The following is an 11081-nucleotide window of genomic DNA, read 5'->3' as shown; positions in this document are numbered from 1 at the left end:
ACAAATTTATAAATCTCTGCTTTACACAGTCATATGTATTTTAAAGAAATTAAGAGGGAAAGTAGTCTTCTATACTTATCACACACTTACTGTTTCCAGCACCCTTCCCTAAGAGTTCTGAATCGCTCGAGGGAAAGGACACAGTTACGGAAGCCAGAGAATCACCCAAGACAGCCCACAGCGTTGGTCACAGAAAGAGTCCCTAAGAGTAGACGGAATTACTGGGTGATTCAGGCACTGACCTTCAAAGTCCCTGGATGGAATTTATTTCTCTGATCAATTACCCTAAGAGTCAAGTGGAATTTTCTTTTTCCTCTTCTGCTTTAATGAGATCAGATCTAGTAAAATCACTCGCACTTTCTGTCCTTAAAAATTTTACTATTCGGTTCTACTTTATGATCCAGTCTTAGAGGAAAAGTAGGGTTCTCTGGCTCTCTGTCCCATCAGTGGAAACACTGCATTTGCTTCTCTTGATCTTCATCGAGAGTCCCACGCAGCTCTGATAAAACACGTCCTTTTTCTCTCCTACACGGAGAGAGTTTGCAGAAAGGAGGCAGCAGCCTGGTCTTCCCCATCCCCAGTCCCTCACTGCCTTCTCTGCTGATCCACCACAGGCGTTGGAGTGTGCTGCCTTTGTTCTGAGACATGACAGGAAATTCAGGGAGTTCGAGCAAAGGGAGGAAGAGGAAAAGTGGGTTCTGAAGCAAGTGGAGAAGTGAGCGGGACCCCTGTGATGTTAAGATTTCATTCTAGATGCAATCAAGTCATTTAAGAGTAGCAAGCACCAAGGTGAAATGACCCAGTTGACACTTTTAGGTCATTGCTGTGATGAGCAGAGAACGGATTCCAGGCAGGAGTGGATGTGGGAGGGACAGGCTCGAGCCTGTGGCTTGGGTAAGCATGTGGCAGGGGAAGTGGCAAATTCAAATTCTAATTTAGAGGTTAAGCTGCCAGGGCTTCCTGAGGCACTGATTGGGATTGGGGGAAAGAGAGAAATCAGGGGCATGAAGCCGGGTGTTGGGCCTGATCTGCACTGATGGACACAGCTGTTACTGTGGGAGGAAAAGCCTGCAAGAGTGGGTGGCGGGAAGGCATTTCAAGGGGAAAACCAGCAGTGTCTGCTTGGACTTCCTAGGTTTAAAATGTACATCGAAAGGAGGCTGCCACGTAAAGAGTCGAGTTTAAGAGTGCAGAGCTGGGGCAAGCCCTTCCTTCCCGTTAGCTTAGGAGCATCTTCCTAAGTGGAGCCCCCTCACCTGCAGCATCACCCCTACATGTGCACCGCAGCAAGTTAAAGCCACATCACCCTCTGAGGGCCTTCTGCCCATGGACTGCCCTTCTGCGTGGCTCAGGTCTCGCATCCTGCTCGTCCTCATTGGGGGTGTTGTCCTCCAGCCTGGGGTGTGGCCTCGATCCTCCTGGGAGTAGGGACACAGACTTGGGATGGTGACCAACTGTCAGCATAAGAACCTAAGTGATGATGTTAAGGGAGAGTGGGGCTCCCCTCTCGACACCTCGTCCAGGTTCTTGATGTCTCGAATAAAGAATTGAGCAAGACACCGAAATACAGCAGAAAATAGCTTTATTAGAAGTGGTCCAAGCAAGAGAAGAGCAGCTCAAGAGCCCAGTAACGCAGCCTTTGGGATTTTCATCTCTATTTCCTATGGGCGGACACTTTTCTTAGAGGGGTGGATTCCTCGATTAACAACTAAGATGGACAGGGACCAGTGACTCAGCATTTGCTTTCTGTGTATGTTCGTTCCCAGAATTCAGTCTGTTCTATTAATGAACTTCTGGGAGATGCATCACATCACAATGATGGTATAATGACTCAGATGAGTTGAGAGTCGTTGGGGTCTTTGCGCAGGTGTGAGGGACTGGCTGAAACTAGTACCCAATTTTCTGCTAGCTTCTTTTCTTGTATGAGTTACTTTTAGCTCAGAAACACCTTCTGGCTTAATTGAGGGTGGACCTTTTCTAGAACAGGATGACCTCAACATCTTAAACCCCGTATCTAACTTTCCTGCCTATCCCTTTCCTAAGAGCCATGAACCCCCTTTTGATTAGTGTGGATGCTGAGGGACGGGAGGTCTCTTCTTCTGTATCTGCTTCCTGCTGACGAGGGTCGTAGTCCTTGCATATTGGGGTTTCATGGAGCTCTTTCCCTCTCTGCCTTAGTCAGGAGGGGATCTGGGTATGCCGACGAAGTTTCGTCTGTCACTAGACGAGGAAAAATAAAGATACAAATTTGTTACTTGAATCATTTATCTGGTTATGTTTCTATCATTAATTTGCACCCCAATGGTGCCTTCTGCCCCAGCCACCTCTGAGAAGCAGGATGGTAGAAGCAAGTGCAGGGCAGAGTTCCACTTCAAGTATGGGAGGGCAGAATAGCTTCCGGCTCTGTGGTGGAGCCTTTGGAAGAGAATTACAATGGGGGTGGCTGAGCTTCCCTCTGAGGGACAGGCGGAGCAATTAAGTAATGGGTCATCAATTATCTCTGGCTCTGGTTTGTATTTGACCTTGCCAGGAGGCTTCTGGTAGTCTGGGCACACAAATGGATCTTAGTAGAGGGCCATGAAGGCCTGAACATAGGGAAACTCTGACCATTTTTCCTCCCTATAGCAAAACAAATCTAATTGAAGGATGCTACTATAAATAAGACTTCTATCTGTGGGCCATCGTTTCTGACTTAGTTTATATCCTGGCTAAGCTACATTACAATAAATACAAGGGGTTTCTTTCTCAAGTTATCAGAATCAAATTTGTCCCAATGGTTAAGGATACAGCTGAGAGGTGAGTCCGAAGGTCAAGTGCTGAGGGCTTATTTCCCATGGTGGTCTGTAAGAAAAAGAGTCTAAGAGTTTCACTAGGAGGGATAAGACCCCCACTCCCACCCCCACTCCCACCCCTACTGCCCCCACCCATCCCCACCCCGCCCCGTGGTGTCCCTCCAGGTGGTAGCCAGGTCCAGGAGAGATCTTCCGGGGCAACTCCCTGTGAAGTCCCTAACTTAGGTTGCTGGACGCTTCCAATCTCAGATGAGCATCCGTGTTATTTTTCTGACGCTTGGACTCAAATTAGACTTGGCTCTTCACTTGGGCTTTTTCCATAAATTATGGCCTATGATAAATCTGGGTGCCCCTGGATATGCCTCTCAGCTTTTGGGATCCTACCAGGTGAGAAACTGTTGTTCTAGCACCCTGGAGTGTTACGACCTTAACCAGAGCTCGTAGGGAAGGGCGGTGGAGGAGGGAGCAGAGCGCAGCCTTGGGAGTAGCTGTTTTGACCCTAAAGTGAGTGTTCAGATCGAGCGGATCAAATCGGCATAACTGAATGAAGATAAATTCTGGAACTAGGATAGGGAAGGTGGAGAGGATGTAGAAGGGCTGTTAAAAGTGTGACAAGTTGGTTGCATTATTTGTGGAGGCTCAAACATGTGAAGGTTAAATACCATGATTTTCCATTAAAAAAATAAAAAAAAGATTTACCAGATCAAAGGATGCCTGAAAAGGGAGAGAAGAGGAAGTCTCTGAGGGCTGCTGAGATGGCAGAGAAGAAAGGTCGGAAATGGATCGTCCAGAAAAAGAGGGTCATCTGGAGTCCCTGCCCTAGGGAAACTACATCAAGGCGGACGGAGGTGGAGCGGGAGGTGGCGAGGACGGTGCAGGGCGCAACACAGCAGGAAAGCAGTCTGAGGACGAGCTCAGCCTGGGATCCCCAGAGGAAAATAGCCAGACGGTGGGAAAGAGCCCGAAAAGGGAAATCAAGGTGGCACAGACATGATGCCAGAAGAACAGAACGTCAGAGACGAAGAGGAAAAGATCCCCCTGGACAGGGGCGTACCTCCCGGCTGCTGGCTCGTCACAGAAGATGTCACGGAGAGCGGGGATCCCAACCCGGCGGGACATCCGGGTTCTTGATGTCTCGAGCAAAGAATTGAGCAAGAAAAGAAGTGCAGCAGAAAATAGCTTTACAGGAAAGGAAAGGAAAACACAGGACTCTCCCAGAGTTGGAAGAGGGCCCGAGCAAGAGGAGAGCGGCTCAAGGGCACAGAAACACAGGCTTTGGCCTTTTTATCCCTACTTGCTGGGGGCGGTCCCTTTACTTCGAGGAGTGGCTTCCTCGATTGACATCTAAGTTGGACAGGGCCCAGTGACTCATCCTTTCCTTTCTGCGCAGGTTTGTTCCCAGAATTCAGTTGGTTATAATGACATTATAAATTTCTAGGCATATGCATCATATTATAATGACAGTATAATGAGGCTCAGTGAGTTGAAGGTCGTTGGGGTCTTCACTGCGCAGGTGCGAGGAACTGGCTGAAACTAGTATCCAATTTTCTGCTTGCTTGTTTCCTTGTATGACTTACCTTTAGCCCAGAAATGCCTTCTGGCTTGCTGAATTGTGGGCGGACTGGGGCGGACCCTTTGTAGAATAGGATGACTTCGGTTCTTTGCAGTGGATCCAAAACCCCCTACCTAACTTTCCTGCCTAACCCTTTTCTAAGAGCCATGAACCCCGTGACAGTATGGATGTTGGGTGCGGGAGGTCTCTTTCTGTATCTGCTTCCTGCTGAGGAGGGTTGTAGTTCCTGCATATTGGGGTTTCATGGAGCTCTTTCCCTCTCTGCCTTAGTCAGAAGTCTTGGGTATCCCGCTGAAGTGTCGCTTCTGTCCCTAGACAAGGAAAAACAAAGATACAAACTTGTTACTTGAATCATATATCTAGTTATGTTTCTATCATCAATTTGCCCATCAAATGGATAAAGGAAAAAAACCTTGGTTAATATATTTAGTTAAAGAAAGAAAAAAATTGGGTTAAAGGTCTGCTCCCTTCTTGGACTCTTAAGGTCCCTGTTTTGGCCAAAAGCCATTCCTGCCTTATAACGGGCAAGGAGAATGCTGAGTTTCAATGATCCTTATCAACAGTGAGAGGACTTGAGTCACCAGACTCAAGGCAATTATCTAAGTTTGAGAGAGAGGGTCTTTCTCTAATAAAAGGAGAAAAAAAAAAGACTTAACTATGCTTACTAAAAAAATTAAGAATTTCTCAAGTGATGACCCCTATCATTTAGAAGAAGGTAGGAAAAGTGTAAATAGAAGCAACAAAAATGATGGGATCCACTGAGGCACACATACCTCCAAGCGATCATTCGTACTGAACTGTAGCGCAGTGGAGATCCACTCCTGCCCTCTGCCAAGCGACAACCCACCCCACGGGCCCAGGTCAAGGGCACGTGCCCACCCAGAACCCATGGCCCTTCTGAACCACACTAGGATAACGGGCCACCATAATTACTTGCTTCCGGGGCCTGTCCAAGTGAGGCACCTTGCTCTGTGTGTTGCAACAGGGCAGGAGATCGAATCTGTGAACCGGACAGGATCCGACTCCCTCCCACTGCCTCATCCCCATGCAGGACGCCGAGTCATTCTAAATCTGAACCGAGCCTTCCAGGTTTTTAATGAAGGTGTGTATATCGTTCCAGGCAGGAAGATAGAACAATTTATTTAAATTTCTAGTTTGGTTGAAAGAATTAACTTTTGAAATATGTGGTATGTGGATCCAGTTTGCACATTTACCCTTCATATTATTATGCCTGGATCTAGACTAAATGTCTTAAAATCCCTATCTCACTCAGGCTGTAGGGGAGCACAGGGATGTAGCCGTCCAAATATTAATTTCTTTAAAATGACTTTTTCTCTCTTTCTCTTTGATTCAAACTGGCCTTGGGCTCACTTGCATCTTTTCTTTCCTTATCCTTCTGCATACTGTGCGGCTTCTCCTTTAATCATTACACCCTTAGGTCTGCATTAAACCGTCTTAAGAACAGAGTCAGGTCTGCTGACCACAGAAAGTTTCAGCCAAATTAAAGATAACATCTTGCGGCTCCATGAAGGCGAACCGACCCTACCAGCATCACCTTGAAACCAGAGAGAATGACCCCTGACTGACATCAGGCCCTGATGCAATGATCGGCTGCTTTCTAGTCGAGCCCCAAGCAATCAGTAGAGCCCATGACCCCAACTCTCTTAGCTACTAATGAGTTTTCCCCTAGGGCCATCAGAGAGCCAGTTCTTTGTGTGCTAGCTCACCTGTGTCTCTGGGCTTGGCACCATTTTCTTAAATAAACCTGTATTTTCTTTGTTGCAAACTCCTGTTCGTGTCTCTTTTGGCTATTGAAGTGTGTTGGCAAGATGAACCCCTTGAGTTTGGTAACGGGGGTTGGATGACAGGGTAGGCAGATATTAGGCAGCCAATCTTGGGAGTCAGAATGGGGTGGGTCCTAAAATCCCCAGTGTTTTCCAGGCCAACTCTCTTCAGAGTCGATGCAGCTATGCAGAAAATTCCAACCAGTTACAAGAACCCTGAATTTTCTTCAAGAGTAAGTTAGGATCAGCCACCACTGCCAAGTGGCAGCAATTCAGCTTTTGAGAGTCTAATCACAGGTAGGCAAAGGATTTTTGCTCAAATAAACATTTAAAGTGCCAAACTGTTTAAAATTTTTCTTGTTGTTGATCCACTTTTACTTTTTAATGGGTATAAGTGAATTCTCTGAAAGGCTGGCATGGGGAAGGATGATTAGCCATAGCTGTGGGTGAGGAGTAGCTAGGAAAGTTAAATGAGTGTCTTTGATGTGGATGTGATCCAAGGGGAGCATGAACTGGTCTCCCAGAGGAAAGAGCTGCTGGGATGTTGCAAGCAACAGTCTTCCCAACTCCTGGTGCTGCCATGGCAACTGGAGGCGAGAATGAGGTCATCGCCCAAGCAGTGAGCGGCCCAGGTGATTGGTGGGAGTGGGGACTCTGGGAGGAGAACTCGAACCACCAGGAGGAAAATGGAAACCAGGGGAGGGAAAAGGAGGGAATTTCTGGTAATTGAATAAAATTAGCCACAGCTGTTAAGCTATAGCCACAAAATCTTGAAGAGACCTGTTGGCTGAAAAAGAAGGGAGAACACACTGAATTTATTTTACTCTGGACTTTCATCAGACGATATTAAAACCCTTCACTCATGAAGCGCCTTGTTCAGGGAGCAGATGCGTCCATTCTAAGAGTCAGTGACCCATGGTAATGGAGAGCACGGAATGTATGAAATAAGTCATTTTGTGTCAATTGGCTCTGGTACTTAATATTTGCAGACTCATCTGAGCCCTCAAATTAAACCTCCTGTTTGACCAAACTTGTCTCTAACCTCATAAATAAAAATGTAAGTTTAAAGAAAAAATACCTCTCAAAAAGCACATTGATTGTGCAAGACCAAAAAGTCAGAACTAGGGCCATTCCATAATTGTGTTTAAACAGAGTCAAAAGCAAAGAATGTCATCCAACTACATAAAAAGAGCAGATTTCTCTTTACCCTGGCTAATGAGTGACTGCCACTTTTTGAGCATTTATAGCTTCAGCCCTAATTTTTCCCTCCATCTTCTACACAAGAATCTAGATAACCAGAGAATCAACTCCACCTCCAATCTATTCCTTAAAAGCTTTCCAAATCACCTGACACAAGCCCAAATCCTGTAAGTCCTTACAAAGCTCTTTTACTGAGACGCCCCACAGTTCCCCAGAGTGTGAGTCCTCTGGTTAACCTACAAATACAAGGGCCTTTCAAAATGAGTGTCAGCAAGCATTTATTGGGGATCACAAAAAAAAAACTTCAGGAAGCATTGATTCAGGCAAAAACCCAAATGATGTTCCATTAGGGGGCAAAGGGAAGGGGCACTTATGAGAAAAGGAAGGGGAACAAGTACATCCATAAGGAAGGCATTTCTATCAGTGCACATAACATAACATAGTGATGTTATTTGTATATATGTTACACTCCTTTGTTGAAAGGAGCTGATAAACTCAACTTTTTTAACTACAGGTGGGAACTGGATAGTACTGATGAGCCTGTTTTACATAAGAGTCAAGGGGAATCCATAAACTTCATAATTGCTTTGACAAACCCTGCCTTGTTTTTGTTCACAGACTAACCTGGCTTATATCTTCTGGTGATTTGAACCTTTTATCATAATGGAATATCTCCCTTTATCTCTTTGCCTTAAAATCAATTTTGCCTGATATTAATAAAGCTATACATATTGGGAGACTTTAGTATTTGCATGGTATATATCTTTCTTCTCCTTTTCATATGTAGTATTTAGTCTAAACATTCTTCAGAGTTAGCATCACTATGTTAGCTTATCTACACCTGTAGAAATTCCATCCTTCTATTTATGCATAAATACTACCCCAGCTTTCATCTCCTAATTGGAACACTATTTGGGTTTCTGCCTGAATCAGTGCTTCTCAAATAGCTCTTCTTTTTAGCTCTGAAAAAGAAAATCCTCATTGCCCCTCACTTTGGCCGTTATTTTTAGGTTAACATATCGTTCTAGCTTGGTAGTTATTTCTTGCTCAGCATATGGATGGTGTTAGTGCATCTTATGTCAATACAATGGGAAGTCAGCTCTCAATCTAACTGCAGCTCTTTGAAGATAAGCTATTATTTTTTCTTTAACTGCTTTTAATATTTTCCATTAAGTCTATTTTCTGCAATTTTACTGTGATGTAAAATTTTGGAAAATTTTGGAAAATTTATTCAACTCTGGATTTATTAGGCCTCCTGAGTCTGAGGATTGGAATCTTTCATCAGTTCTAGAGAATTCACTGCCTTTTTTTTTTTTTTGTATATTGCTTCTGTCTCTTGGTCATGTTAGCCCATCTCATTCCATCGTTTATGTCTCTTAACCTTGCTACCATATTTTCCATCTTTTTGTCCATGTGACATTATGGCTAATTTCTCCTGACCTACCTTCTGAATCTAACTTTCTCTTGGCTTCCGAACTCATTCGTTACATTGAATTTTTAATTTTGGTGATTGAATTTTTTCTTCGTAGAGTTCCTTTTTGTTTCTTTTTCAAATCTGCTATGAACCAATTTGTAAATTTCTGTTTCCTGCTTATATTTTTGGTTTGTCTTATGTTTTAAAGTATTTTAATCATCCTTTAGAACAATCTTTGTTTTATAACCCCAATTTTCAAAGTGATTGGAAGTCAGTCGGTGCCATCTGCTGTTTTAGCTGGGTCTCATTCACAGTGAGCTTAGTCATCTTTGATCTCAAAACCCTGATGCTCCCAGAAGCATAGGCTCTTTCCTCTACAGAGGGTTTGCAATTGTGTTTACTAAATCCTGGGGTATTACCAATCCATAAACACGTTAAGTTTGATTCTGGTGATATAAATGGGACACAAATCTTAGCAAGCATGAACATCAGGTTTATAAATTCTGAGGCACACTTTCCACTCGAGCCTCCTTCATCTCTCAGCAAAAAGAAAACATCCTATAACTCCAGAAAGATAGGGAATGGGGAATGGCTTACTCTTGGTTCACCCTGACTGGAAGGAGACATCTGAAGCTTTACTCACTATAGGGTCCCTTGGGCTTCTCAACTCTGTCAGCTTCTGCCCACCTGTCAGTTTACCAGCTTTTTCATCTGGATCAGCATATGTCCACAGGGCAAAGGTCAGCTGTGGAGTTCCTGCTAACCCTTTTGTGTTCATACCTTCTCCTAGATTTTGACCCGGGCATTCATCTCTCTGTTTCAGTCTTGTTATGCTTGAAGAGGTTGTCAGGTTTTCTCAGCATTTTCACCTGTTCTCAGGGAGAGCACTGATGTGAGGTAGGCTCTTCCTACCTGAGGTGGAAGTCCTCGAATGTCTTTTCTTTCTCCTTCCCACTTTTTTTGTGTCCTGCAACATCTCGATGCTAGCAGCTGTTATAGTCACTGAGGTTCACTAGCTTCAGTTTCCTCAGCTACAAAATTAATGAATTCCATTACCCCATTGGATTATTATGAAACTCAAATAAGATTACTTAGATAGAAATTCTCAACAAACTATACGTACCAACTTTATATAATATATACAATTCCATATGATAAATTACACAAATAATAAATGCATTATATAAAATAAACATATACACGCACATATTTTTTACAACTTTTGTAGCAGCAGTAGTGATAATATAGTAGGAGAGGTAGGAGCAGAGATGATATTGTCTTTATTTACAACTGGTTCTGCTCAATTCTAAAATTACGAGATCCCTGCCTTATCATCTCTGCCTGCTGATTTATATGACTCCTGTTCATATAGTCCCATGCTCATGGAAGGGATGTCCAGTTCGGTACCCCAAAATATGCCTTTTGGGGCTACTGATTATTTTAAGCACGTTATTATTATTATTTTTTTTTTAACAAACGAAAGACTGAAGAAGAGCCATTTACCCCCACCTTACCTGCCTAAAGGAATTCAAATTCATAGAGACAAACCTGCTTAAAGGAAGAGAGCTATCACTTCAGCATATATGAATTCAGTGTGGCAGACAGGGAGGCACCTGTAAAGTCTGTTTGATAGACTCCCCCATGTCCCATTGTTTGTGGGTAGCCCAGCAAGAATTTGGTTCTCAAATATTTGCTCTTTCTCATCTACCTATGATTGCTTACTTGTTCTTTGAAGTTTCAGACCCATGCTCTAACCCGTATGTACATATATAATTAAATTTGGTTATTTTCTCCTGTTAATCTGTCTCTTGTCACTTTGATTATTAGATCAGCCAGAATAATTCTGAAGGGTAGAAAGAAAATTATTTTCCCTCTCCTACAGTATCCAAAATATTTTATCTTTCTTTTTTTTTTTTCCTTACGTGAATCTACTGATATTTCTAAATCCAGTGCAAGCATATCTTCTATCTGTATGGTTCTCAACTCCGAATGTACTCAAGATCACATAGGGAACTAAAGAAAATGCAGATTCAAGGTCTGAAACCAAACCAATTTAATCAGAATTGTGGGAAATGAGAGATATTTGTATTTTTTTTAAAATACTCAGTGATTCTAATGGGCAGCCAGAATTGAGAATCACTAGTTATGTCTTTGTCCCATTTTTCTAATTAATTTGTAGAAATTTATTATATACTCTGATACTAATTTTTTAACTCTTATATGTGTTTTTACATGGATACCCTGTACAGCCGATGGTGTTAAAACTTAAAATATTTTAGGGCGGGGTATTAACATAGAGCATTACAAAGAAATTCATA

At 43.2% G+C, this 11081-nt stretch overlaps 1 long non-coding RNA gene across 3 annotated transcripts; it reads right to left on the bottom strand.

The window, feature by feature from the left end:
- Window positions 1-1570: 1570 nt before the first annotated feature.
- Window positions 1571-9827, bottom strand: LOC120602274 (uncharacterized). 3 transcript variants are annotated; one of them, XR_005652676.1, is made up of 3 exons: window positions 9676-9827; window positions 4370-4676; window positions 1571-2841 (listed from the first exon to the last, which is right to left on the bottom strand). It is a non-coding gene; the product is annotated as an uncharacterized LOC120602274 (long non-coding RNA). The 3 variants fall into 3 exon arrangements; XR_005652677.1 differs by lacking the exon at window positions 9676-9827 and adding an exon at window positions 9544-9671; XR_005652675.1 differs by lacking the exons at window positions 4370-4676; window positions 9676-9827 and adding an exon at window positions 3847-4153.
- Window positions 9828-11081: the final 1254 nt, after the last annotated feature.

Source organism: Pteropus medius, unplaced genomic scaffold, assembly GCF_902729225.1.
Source record: "Pteropus medius unplaced genomic scaffold, Ma_sr-lr_union100, whole genome shotgun sequence".
In the NCBI taxonomy this organism is placed as follows: domain Eukaryota; kingdom Metazoa; phylum Chordata; class Mammalia; order Chiroptera; family Pteropodidae; genus Pteropus; species Pteropus medius.
The sequence above is the reverse complement of the archived record's forward strand: the minus strand, read 5'-3'. Positions and strand labels throughout refer to the sequence as shown.